Genomic DNA, 12,500 nt, shown 5'->3' with positions numbered 1-12,500 from the left:
ACAACATTCGCAGTTGACACTTTGTGTCATTTTATCCGAGCAGACGGGCGCCGCGAGGCGGACCGTCCGGGGCGACTCTCGGCCTGTGTTTTCGGAGCCGGCCGGGCATCACGCTCCCTCCTTGGATGGACAACATTCGTAGTTGACACTTTGTGTCATTTTATCCGAGCAGACGGGCGCCGCGAGGCGACCGTCCGGGGCGACTCTCGGCCTGTGTTTAAGGAGCCGGCCGGGCATCACGCTCCTTCCTTGGATGGACAACATTCGTAGTTGACACTTTGTGTCATTTTATCCGAGCGGGCGGGCGCCGCGAGGCGGACCGTCCGGGGCGACTCTCGGCCTGTGTTTAAGGAGCCGGCCGGGCATCACGCTCCTTCCTTGGATGGACAACATTCGCAGTTGACACTTTGTGTCATTTTATCCGAGCAGACGGGCGCCGCGAGGCGGACCGTCCGGGGCGACTCTCGGCCTGTGTTTTCGGAGCCGGCCGGGCATCACGCTCCCTCCTTGGATGGACAACATTCGTAGTTGACACTTTGTGTCATTTTATCCGAGCAGACGGGCGCCGCGAGGCGGACCGTCCGGGGCGACTCTCGGCCTGTGTTTAAGGAGCCGGCCGGGCATCACGCTCCTTCCTTGGATGGACAACATTCGCAGTTGACACTTTGTGTCATTTTGTTCGGCCTGTGTTTAAGGAGGCGGCCGTCCTCCACTCGGTCCGTGTTTAAGGAGCGACACTCGCGCTCCGGTTCGGCCTGTATTTAGGGAGGCGGCCGTCCTCCGCTTGGTCTGTGTTAAGGGCGACACTCTGTCCATGTTTGAGGAGCCTGGCCCTGACGCTCCTCTCCGGCCTGTGTTTAAGGAGGCGGCCGTCCTCCCCTTGGTCCGTGTTAAGGGCGACACTCGGTCCATGTTTGAGGAGCCTGGCCCTGACGCTCCTCTCCGGCCTGTGTTTAAGGAGGCGGCCGTCCTCCCCTTGGTCCGTGTTAAGGGCGACACTCGGTCCATGTTTGAGGAGCCTGGCCCTGACGCTCCTCTCCGGCCTGTGTTTAAGGAGGCGGCCGTCCTCCCCTTGGTCTGTGTTAAGGGCGACACTCGGTCCATGTTTGAGGAGCCTGGCCCTGACGCTCCTCTCCGGCCTGTGTTTAAGGAGGCGGCCGTCCTCCCCTTGGTCCGTGTTAAGGGCGACACTCGGTCCATGTTTGAGGAGCCTGGCCCTGACGCTCCTCTCCGGCCTGTGTTTAAGGAGGCGGCCGTCCTCCCCTTGGTCCGTGTTAAGGGCGACACTCGGTCCATGTTTGAGGAGCCTGGCCCTGACGCTCCTCTCCGGCCTGTGTTTAAGGAGGCGGCCGTCCTCCCCTTGGTCTGTGTTAAGGGCGACACTCGGTCCATGTTTGAGGAGCCTGGCCCTGACGCTCCTCTCCGGCCTGTGTTTAAGGAGGCGGCCGTCCTCCCCTTGGTCTGTGTTAAGGGCGACACTCGGTCCATGTTTGAGGAGCCTGGCCCTGACGCTCCTCTCCGGCCTGTGTTTAAGGAGGCGGCCGTCCTCCACTTCCTTCCATGCACCACCACATTCGCAGTTGACACTTTGCCATTTTTTCAGAGAGGTGACACTTAGTCGTTTTTTCGAAAGTTGACACTTAGTCGTTTTTTCGAAAGTTGACACTTTGCCGTTTTTTCAGAGAGGCGACACTTAGTCGTTTTTTCGAAAGTTGACACTTAGCAGTTTTTTCGAAAGTTGACACTTAGCCGTTTTTTCGAAAGTTGACACTTAGCCGTTTTTTCGAAAGTTGACACTTAGTCACTTTTTCGCCACAGTGACACCTCCAGCGCGTGCCACGGCGCTTTTCAGGTCTTCTATCCGACCTTGTGCTGTCGAGGACGGCGTGTCCGACGCCGTGGGGAGACCAGCACCATCTCCTCCATACTCGTAAACGGGGTGCTTTGGAAAACGGGGGGAAAGTCGATGAGTACACTGACTACTGGGACCATTTCATTGTACTCTGGCGCACCTGAAGACCAAAAAAGGTACTGCACCTTAGCCCGGGTACCTCACCCCCTGGTACCTCGAGGAGAACTTAGAAAAATTTCGACAAATTTTTGGTGAGCTCCAGGGAGAGAGGCTGATTTTTCGCTTTTTGAGGCCGACCGCCGAACCGGCGCGGGGCGGACTCACAAGCCCCGCAGAGCCGTGGGCACTTAGTCGTTTTTTCAGAGAGGCGACACTTAGTCGTTTTTTCAGAGGCGACACTTAGTCGTTTTTTCGAAAGTTGACACTTAGCCGTTTTTTCGAAAGTCGACACTTAGCCGTTTTTTTGGAAAGTTGACACTTAGTCGTTTTTTCGAAAGTTGACACTTAGTCGTTTTTTCGCCACAATTGGCTCTGAGCTCCAGGGGGAGAGCCTGGTTTTGCCTTATTTCAGGCCGGCTGGGGAACCGGCGCGGGTCGGATGCACGAGCCCGGCAGAGCCGTGGGCACTTAGAAAATTTTCGCCGATTAAGCTGGGACCTCCAGGCGGAGACCGGCATTCCTCGTCCTCGGGGTTCGACCCAGGAACCGGCGCTGGGCAGACGCCGTAGCCACGCAGAGCCGTGGGCACTTAGAAAATATTCGCCAAGTTGGCTCTGAGCTCCAGGCGGAGAGGCTGGTTTTGCCTTATATCAGGCCGGCTGGGGAACCGGCGCGGGTCGGATGCACGAGCCCGCAGAGCCGTGGGCACTTTGCCATTTTCTCAGAGTCGACACTTAGTCGTTTTTTCAGAGAGGCGACACTCTGTCGTTTTTTCGAAAGTTGACACTTTGCCGTTTTTTCAGAGAGGCGACACTTAGCCGTTTTTTCAGAGATGTGACACTTAGCCGTTTTTTCAGAGATGTGACACTTAGCCGTTTTTTCAGAGATGTGACACTTTGCCGTTTTTTCGAAAGTTGACACTTAGCCGTTTTTTCGAAAGTCGACACTTAGCCGTTTTTTCAGAGATGTGACACTTTGCCGTTTTTTCGAAAGTTGACACTTAGCCGTTTTTTCGAAAGTTGACACTTAGTCGTTTTTTCACAGATGTGACACTTAGAAACTTTTTGCCAAGTTGGCTGTGAGCTCCAGGAGGAGACCGTTATTTTTCGTCATTCGAGGCCGACTGCGGAACCGGCGCTGGGCGGACGCCAAAGCTCGGCAGGGCCGTGGGCACTTAGAAACTTTTTGCCAAGTTGGCTGTGAGCTCCAGGAGGAGACCGTTATTTTTCGTCATTCGAGGCCGACTGCGGAACCGGCGCTGGGCGGACGCCAAAGCTCGGCAGGGCCGTGGGCACTTAGAAACTTTTTGCCAAGTTGGCTGTGAGCTCCAGGAGGAGACCGTCATTTTTCGTCATTCGAGGCCGACTGCGGAACCGGCGCTGAGCGGACGCCAAAGCTCGGCAGGGCCGTGGGCACTTAGAAACTTTTTGCCAAGTTGGCTGTGAGCTCCAGGAGGAGACCGTTATTTTTCGTCATTCGAGGCCGACTGCGGAACCGGCGCTGGGCGGACGCCAAAGCTCGGCAGGGCCGTGGGCACTTAGAAACTTTTTGCCAAGTTGGCTGTGAGCTCCAGGAGGAGACCGTTATTTTTCGTCATTCGAGGCCGACTGCGGAACCGGCGCTGGGCGGACGCCAAAGCTCGGCAGGGCCGTGGGCACTTAGAAACTTTTTGCCAAGTTGGCTGTGAGCTCCAGGAGGAGACCGTTATTTTTCGTCATTCGAGGCCGACTGCGGAACCGGCGCTGGGCGGACGCCAAAGCTCGGCAGGGCCGTGGGCACTTAGAAACTTTTTGCCAAGTTGGCTGTGAGCTCCAGGAGGAGACCGTCATTTTTCGTCATTCGAGGCCGACTGCGGCACCGGCGCTGAGCGGACGCCAAAGCTCGGCAGGGCCGTGGGCACTTAGAAACTTTTTGCCAAGTTGGCTGTGAGCTCCAGGAGGAGACCGTTATTTTTCGTCATTCGAGGCCGACTGCGGAACCGGCGCTGGGCGGACGCCAAAGCTCGGCAGGGCCGTGGGCACTTAGAAACTTTTTGCCAAGTTGGCTGTGAGCTCCAGGAGGAGACCGTCATTTTTCGTCATTCGAGGCCGACTGCGGAACCGGCGCTGAGCGGACGCCAAAGCTCGGCAGGGCCGTGGGCACTTAGAAACTTTTTGCCAAGTTGGCTGTGAGCTCCAGGAGGAGACCGTTATTTTTCGTCATTCGAGGCCGACTGCGGAACCGGCGCTGGGCGGACGCCAAAGCTCGGCAGGGCCGTGGGCACTTAGAAACTTTTTGCCAAGTTGGCTGTGAGCTCCAGGAGGAGACCGTTATTTTTCGTCATTCGAGGCCGACTGCGGAACCGGCGCTGGGCGGACGCCAAAGCTCGGCAGGGCCGTGGGCACTTAGAAACTTTTTGCCAAGTTGGCTGTGAGCTCCAGGAGGAGACCGTTATTTTTCGTCATTCGAGGCCGACTGCGGAACCGGCGCTGGGCGGACGCCAAAGCTCGGCAGGGCCGTGGGCACTTAGAAACTTTTTGCCAAGTTGGCTGTGAGCTCCAGGAGGAGACCGTCATTTTTCGTCATTCGAGGCCGACTGCGGCACCGGCGCTGAGCGGACGCCAAAGCTCGGCAGGGCCGTGGGCACTTAGAAACTTTTTGCCAAGTTGGCTGTGAGCTCCAGGAGGAGACCGTTATTTTTCGTCATTCGAGGCCGACTGCGGAACCGGCGCTGGGCGGACGCCAAAGCTCGGCAGGGCCGTGGGCACTTAGAAACTTTTTGCCAAGTTGGCTGTGAGCTCCAGGAGGAGACCGTCATTTTTCGTCATTCGAGGCCGACTGCGGAACCGGCGCTGAGCGGACGCCAAAGCTCGGCAGGGCCGTGGGCACTTAGAAACTTTTTGCCAAGTTGGCTGTGAGCTCCAGGAGGAGACCGTTATTTTTCGTCATTCGAGGCCGACTGCGGAACCGGCGCTGGGCGGACGCCAAAGCTCGGCAGGGCCGTGGGCACTTAGAAACTTTTTGCCAAGTTGGCTGTGAGCTCCAGGAGGAGACCGTTATTTTTCGTCATTCGAGGCCGACTGCGGAACCGGCGCTGGGCGGACGCCAAAGCTCGGCAGGGCCGTGGGCACTTAGAAACTTTTTGCCAAGTTGGCTGTGAGCTCCAGGAGGAGACCGTTATTTTTCGTCATTCGAGGCCGACTGCGGAACCGGCGCTGGGCGGACGCCAAAGCTCGGCAGGGCCGTGGGCACTTAGAAACTTTTTGCCAAGTTGGCTGTGAGCTCCAGGAGGAGACCGTCATTTTTCGTCATTCGAGGCCGACTGCGGCACCGGCGCTGAGCGGACGCCAAAGCTCGGCAGGGCCGTGGGCACTTAGAAACTTTTTGCCAAGTTGGCTGTGAGCTCCAGGAGGAGACCGTTATTTTTCGTCATTCGAGGCCGACTGCGGAACCGGCGCTGGGCGGACGCCAAAGCTCGGCAGGGCCGTGGGCACTTAGAAACTTTTTGCCAAGTTGGCTGTGAGCTCCAGGAGGAGACCGTCATTTTTCGTCATTCGAGGCCGACTGCGGAACCGGCGCTGAGCGGACGCCAAAGCTCGGCAGGGCCGTGGGCACTTAGAAACTTTTTGCCAAGTTGGCTGTGAGCTCCAGGAGGAGACCGTTATTTTTCGTCATTCGAGGCCGACTGCGGAACCGGCGCTGGGCGGACGCCAAAGCTCGGCAGGGCCGTGGGCACTTAGAAACTTTTTGCCAAGTTGGCTGTGAGCTCCAGGAGGAGACCGTTATTTTTCGTCATTCGAGGCCGACTGCGGAACCGGCGCTGGGCGGACGCCAAAGCTCGGCAGCGGCCGTGGGCACTTAGAAACTTTTTGCCAAGTTGGCTGTGAGCTCCAGGAGGAGACCGTTATTTTTCGTCATTCGAGGCCGACTGCGGAACCGGCGCTGGGCGGACGCCAAAGCTCGGCAGGGCCGTGGGCACTTAGAAACTTTTTGCCAAGTTGGCTGTGAGCTCCAGGAGGAGACCGTCATTTTTCGTCATTCGAGGCCGACTGCGGCACCGGCGCTGAGCGGACGCCAAAGCTCGGCAGGGCCGTGGGCACTTAGAAACTTTTTGCCAAGTTGGCTGTGAGCTCCAGGAGGAGACCGTTATTTTTCGTCATTCGAGGCCGACTGCGGAACCGGCGCTGGGCGGACGCCAAAGCTCGGCAGGGCCGTGGGCACTTAGAAACTTTTTGCCAAGTTGGCTGTGAGCTCCAGGAGGAGACCGTCATTTTTCGTCATTCGAGGCCGACCTGCGGCACCGGCGCTGAGCGGACGCCAAAGCTCGGCAGGGCCGTGGGCACTTAGAAACTTTTTGCCAAGTTGGCTGTGAGCTCCAGGAGGAGACCGTTATTTTTCGTCATTCGAGGCCGACTGCGGAACCGGCGCTGGGCGGACGCCAAAGCTCGGCAGGGCCGTGGGCACTTAGAAACTTTTTGCCAAGTTGGCTGTGAGCTCCAGGAGGAGACCGTCATTTTTCGTCATTCGAGGCCGACTGCGGCACCGGCGCTGAGCGGACGCCAAAGCTCGGCAGGGCCGTGGGCACTTAGAAACTTTTTGCCAAGTTGGCTGTGAGCTCCAGGAGGAGACCGTTATTTTTCGTCATTCGAGGCCGACTGCGGAACCGGCGCTGGGCGGACGCCAAAGCTCGGCAGGGCCGTGGGCACTTAGAAACTTTTTGCCAAGTTGGCTGTGAGCTCCAGGAGGAGACCGTCATTTTTCGTCATTCGAGGCCGACTGCGGCACCGGCGCTGAGCGGACGCCAAAGCTCGGCAGGGCCGTGGGCACTTTGCCACTTTTTCGCCACAATTGGCTGTGAGCTCCAGGAGGAGACCGTTATTTTTCGTCATTCTAGGCCGGTTGCAGAACCGGCGCGGCTCGGATGCACGAGCCCGCAGAGCCGTGGGCACTTAGAAAAATTTCAGAGAGGCGACACTTTGCCATTTTTTCAGAGAGGTGACACTTAGTCGTTTTTTCGAAAGTTGACACTTAGCCGTTTTTTCGAAAGTTGACACTTAGTCGTTTTTTCGAAAGTTGACACTTAGTCGTTTTTTCGCCAAAGTGCCCACCTCCAGCGCGTGCCACGGCGCTTTCCAGGTCTTCTATCCGACCTTGTGCTGTCGAGGACGGCGTGTCCGACGCCGTGGGGAGACCAGCACCATCTCCTCCATACTCGTAAACGAGGTGCTTTGGAAAACGGGGGGAAAGTCGATGAGTACACTGACTACTGGGACCATTTCATTGTACTCTGGCGCACCTGAAGACCAAAAAAGGTACTGCACCTTAGCCCGGGTACCTCACCCCCTGGTACCTCGAGGTGAGCTCCAGGGAGAGAGGCTGATTTTTTGCTTTTTGAGGCCGACCACCGAACCGGCGCGGGGCGGACTCACAAGCCCCGCAGAGCCGTGGGCACTTAGTCGTTTTTTCGAAAGTTGACACTTAGTCGTTTTTTCGCCGATTTTGCTGGGACCTCCAGGCGAGGACCGGCGTTTTTCGTCTTCCGGGTCCGACCCGGGAACCAGCGCCGAGCGGACACATTCGCTCGCTAGTGCCGTTGGCACTTAGAAAATTTTTCGTTTGTCATGAGCTCCGGGCGGAGACCGGCGTTTTTCGTCTTCCGGGTCCGACCCGGGAACCAGCGCCGAGCGGACACATTCGCTCGCAAGTGCCGTTGGCACTTAGAAAATTTTTCGTTTGTCATGAGCTCCGGGCGGAGAGCGGCGTTTTTCGTCTTCCGGGTTCGACCCGGGAACCAGCGCCGAGCGGACACATTCGCTCGCTAGTGCCGTTGGCACTTAGAAAATGTTTCGTTTGTCATGAGCTCCGGGCGGAGAGCGGCGTTTTTCGTCTTCCGGGTTCGACCCGGGAACCAGCGCCGAGCGGACACATTCGCTCGCTAGTGCCGTTGGCACTTAGAAAATTTTTCGTTTGTCATGAGCTCCGGGCGGAGAGCGGCGTTTTTCGTCTTCCGGGTTCGACCCGGGAACCAGCGCCGAGCGGACACATTCGCTCGCTAGTGCCGTTGGCACTTAGAAAATTTTTCGTTTGTCATGAGCTCCGGGCGGAGAGCGGCGTTTTTCGTCTTCCGGGTTCGACCCGGGAACCAGCGCCGAGCGGACACATTCGCTCGCTAGTGCCGTTGGCACTTAGAAAATTTTTCGTTTGTCATGAGCTCCGGGCGGAGACCGGCATTTTTCGTCATTCGAGGCCGACGGGGGAACCAGCCGGAGCGGACACGTTTGCTCGGAAGAGCCGTTGGCACTTAGAAAAAATTCCGTGTCTCGTGAGCTCCAGGGGGGACAGGCTGGTTTTATTCATCCGTAGCCGACATGGGAACCAGCGCGGAGCGGATTGGTGTTGCGCTGCCATATACCTCATCTCTCTCAAGAGTCCCCCCCTTATACGTGCCGATGGTGTTTTGGAAAACGGGGGGTAACTGGATGAGTACACTGACTAGTGGGACCAAGTACACTAATAGCCCCTGGTACCTAAAATGGAAGTATAGAGGCCGACTTTCGGGCAAGATCACGCCGGGTTAGGCTTCCAGGACCTCGGCTAAGCAATTTTAACGGGTTGCCCGGTTCTTTTTTGAACCAGCCCGGTTCTTTTTTTTTATCCAGCCCGGTTCTTTTTACACTTCCAGCTGGAGCTCGGGAGCGGCTTTTTGCACAAGATCACGCCGTGTTAGGCTTCCAGGACCTCAGCTAAGCAATTTTAACGGGTCGCCCGGTTCTTTTTTGATCCAGCCCGGTTCTTTTTTTTATCCAGCCTGGTTCTTTTTACACTTCCAGCTGGAGCTCGGGAGCGGCTTTTTGCACAAGAACACGCCGTGTTAGGCTTCCAGGACCTCGGCTAAGCAATTTTAACGGGTCGCCCGGTTCTTTTTTGATCCAGCCCGGTTCTTTTTTTTATCCAGCCTGGTTCTTTTTACACTTCCAGCTGGAGCTCGGGAGCGGCTTTTTGCACAAGAACACGCCGTGTTAGGCTTCCAGGACCTCGGCTAAGCAATTTTAACGGGTCGCCCGGTTCTTTTTTGATCCAGCCCGGTTCTTTTTTTTATCCAGCCTGGTTCTTTTTACACTTCCAGCTGGAGCTCGGGAGCGGCTTTTTGCACAAGATCACGCCGTGTTAGGCTTCCAGGACCTCGGCTAAGCAATTTTAACGGGTCGCCCGGTTCTTTTTTTGATCCAGCCCGGTTCTTTTTTTTATCCAGCCTGGTTCTTTTTACACTTCCAGCTGGAGCTCGGGAGCGGCTTTTTGCACAAGATCACGCCGTGTTAGGCTTCCAGGACCTCGGCTAAGCAATTTTAACGGGTCGCCCGGTTCTTTTTTTTTATCCAGCCCGGTTCTTTTTTTATCCAGCCCGGTTCTTTTTACACTTCCAGCTGGAGCTCGGGAGCGGCTTTTTGCACAAGATCACGCCGTGTTAGGCTTCCAGGACCTCGGCTAAGCAATTTTAACGGGTTGCCCGGTTCTTTTTTGAACCAGCCCGGTTCTTTTTTTTATCCAGCCTGGTTCTTTTTACACTTCCAGCTGGAGCTCGGGAGCGGCTTTTTGCACAAGAACACGCCGTGTTAGGCTTCCAGGACCTCGGCTAAGCAATTTTAACGGGTCGCCCGGTTCTTTTTTGATCCAGCCCGGTTCTTTTTTTTATCCAGCCTGGTTCTTTTTACACTTCCAGCTGGAGCTCGGGAGCGGCTTTTTGCACAAGAACACGCCGTGTTAGGCTTCCAGGACCTCGGCTAAGCAATTTTAACGGGTTGCCCGGTTCTTTTTTGAACCAGCCCGGTTCTTTTTTTTATCCAGCCTGGTTCTTTTTACACTTCCAGCTGGAGCTCGGGAGCGGCTTTTTGCACAAGAACACGCCGTGTTAGGCTTCCAGGACCTCGGCTAAGCAATTTTAACGGGTCGCCCGGTTCTTTTTTGATCCAGCCCGGTTCTTTTTTTTATCCAGCCTGGTTCTTTTTACACTTCCAGCTGGAGCTCGGGAGCGGCTTTTTGCACAAGATCACGCCGTGTTAGGCTTCCAGGACCTCGCTAAGCAATTTTAACGGGTCGCCCGGTTCTTTTTTTTATCCAGCCCGGTTCTTTTTTATCCAGCCCGGTTCTTTTTACACTTCCAGCTGGAGCTCGGGAGCGGCTTTTTGCACAAGATCACGCCGTGTTAGGCTTCCAGGACCTCGGCTAAGCAATTTTAACGGGTCGCCCGGTTCTTTTTTGATCCAGCCCGGTTCTTTTTTTTATCCAGCCTGGTTCTTTTTACACTTCCAGCTGGAGCTCGGGAGCGGCTTTTTGCACAAGAACACGCCGTGTTAGGCTTCCAGGACCTCGGCTAAGCAATTTTAACGGGTCGCCCGGTTCTTTTTTTTTATCCAGCCCGGTTCTTTTTTTATCCAGCCCGGTTCTTTTTACACTTCCAGCTGGAGCTCGGGAGCGGCTTTTTTGCACAAGATCACGCCGTGTTAGGCTTCCAGGACCTCGGCTAAGCAATTTTAACGGGTCGCCCGGTTCTTTTTTGATCCAGCCCGGTTCTTTTTTTTATCCAGCCTGGTTCTTTTTACACTTCCAGCTGGAGCTCGGGAGCGGCTTTTTGCACAAGAACACGCCGTGTTAGGCTTCCAGGACCTCGGCTAAGCAATTTTAACGGGTCGCCGGTTCTTTTTTTTATCCAGCCCGGTTCTTTTTTTATCCAGCCCGGTTCTTTTTACACTTCCAGCTGGAGCTCGGGAGCGGCTTTTTGCACAAGATCACGCCGTGTTAGGCTTCCAGGACCTCGGCTAAGCAATTTTAACGGGTCGCCCGGTTCTTTTTTGATCCAGCCCGGTTCTTTTTTTTATCCAGCCCGGTTCTTTTTACACTTCCAGCTGGAGCTTGGGAGCGGCTTTTTGCACAAGAACACGCCGTGTTAGGCTTCCAGGACCTCGGCTAAGCAATTTTAACGGGTCGCCCGGTTCTTTTTTGATCCAGCCCGGTTCTTTTTTTATCCAGCCCGGTTCTTTTACACTTCCAGCTGGAGCTCGGGAGCGGCTTTTTGCACAAGATCACGCCGGGTTAGGCTTCCAGGACCTCGGCTAAGCAATTTTAACGGGTCGCCCGGTTCTTTTTTGATCCAGCCCGGTTCTTTTTTTATCCAGCCCGGTTCTTTTTACACTTCCAGCTGGAGCTCGGGAGCGGTTTTTTGCACAAGATCACGCCGTGTTAGGCTTCCAGGACCTCGGCTAAGCAATTTTAACGGGTCGCCCGGTTCTTTTTTGATCCAGCCCGGTTCTTTTTTTTATCCAGCCCGGTTCTTTTCACACTTCCAGCTGGAGCTCGGCAGCGGCTATTTGCACAAGATCACGCCGGGTTAGGCTTCCAGGACCTCGGCTAAGCAATTTTAACGGGTCGCCCGGTTCTTTTTTGATCCAGCCCGGTTCTTTTTTTATCCAGCCCGGTTCTTTTTACACTTCCAGCTGGAGCTCGGGAGCGGCTTTTTGCACAAGATCACGCCGTGTTAGGCTTCCAGGACCTCGGCTAAGCAATTTTAACGGGTCGCCCGGTTCTTTTTTGATCCAGCCCGGTTCTTTTTTTATCCAGCCCGGTTCTTTTTACACTTCCAGCTGGAGCTCGGGAGCGGTTTTTTGCACAAGATCACGCCGTGTTAGGCTTCCAGGACCTCGGCTAAGCAATTTTAACGGGCCGCCCGGTTCTTTTTTGATCCAGCCCGGTTCTTTTTTGATCCAGCCCGGTTCTTTTTCCACTTCCAGCTGGAGCTCAGCAGCGGCTTTTTGCACAAGATCACGCCGGGTTAGGCTTCCAGGACCTCGGCTAAGCAATTTTAACGGGTCGCCCGGTTCTTTTTTGATCCAGCCCGGTTCTTTTTTTATCCAGCCCGGTTCTTTTTACACTTCCAGCTGGAGCTCGGGAGCGGTTTTTTGCACAAGATCACGCCGTGTTAGGCTTCCAGGACCTCGGCTAAGCAATTTTAACGGGCCGCCCGGTTCTTTTTTGATCCAGCCCGGTTCTTTTTTGATCCAGCCCGGTTCTTTTTCCACTTCCAGCTGGAGCTCAGCAGCGGCTTTTTGCACAAGATCACGCCGGGTTAGGCTTCCAGGACCTCGGCTAAGCACTTCTAACGGGTCGCCCGGTTCTTTTTTGAACCAGCCCGGTTCTTTTTACACTTCCAGCTGGAGCTCAGCAGCGGCTTTTTGCACAAGATCACGCCGGGTTAGGGTTCCAGGACCTCGGCTAAGCAATTTTAACGGGCCGCCCGGTTCTTTTTTTGATCCAGCCCGGTTCTTTTTACACTTCCAGCTGGAGCTCAGCAGCGGCTTTTTGCACAAGATCACGCCGGGTTAGGCTTCCAGGACCTCGCCTAAGCACTTCTAACGGGCCCTGGTCCACCCCTGCCAGCGCATTTCAAAACTTGGCATTAATTTCGACCTAAGAGACGAAGTCTGATTTTTTTCTACCACTTGGGCGGCCTTTTTGC

Source organism: Syngnathus leptorhynchus, unplaced genomic scaffold, assembly GCF_054491065.1.
Source record: "Syngnathus leptorhynchus isolate UIUO unplaced genomic scaffold, UIUO_Slep HiC_scaffold_714, whole genome shotgun sequence".
NCBI lineage: Eukaryota > Metazoa > Chordata > Actinopteri > Syngnathiformes > Syngnathidae > Syngnathus > Syngnathus leptorhynchus.
This window is presented reverse-complemented; position numbering follows the sequence as displayed.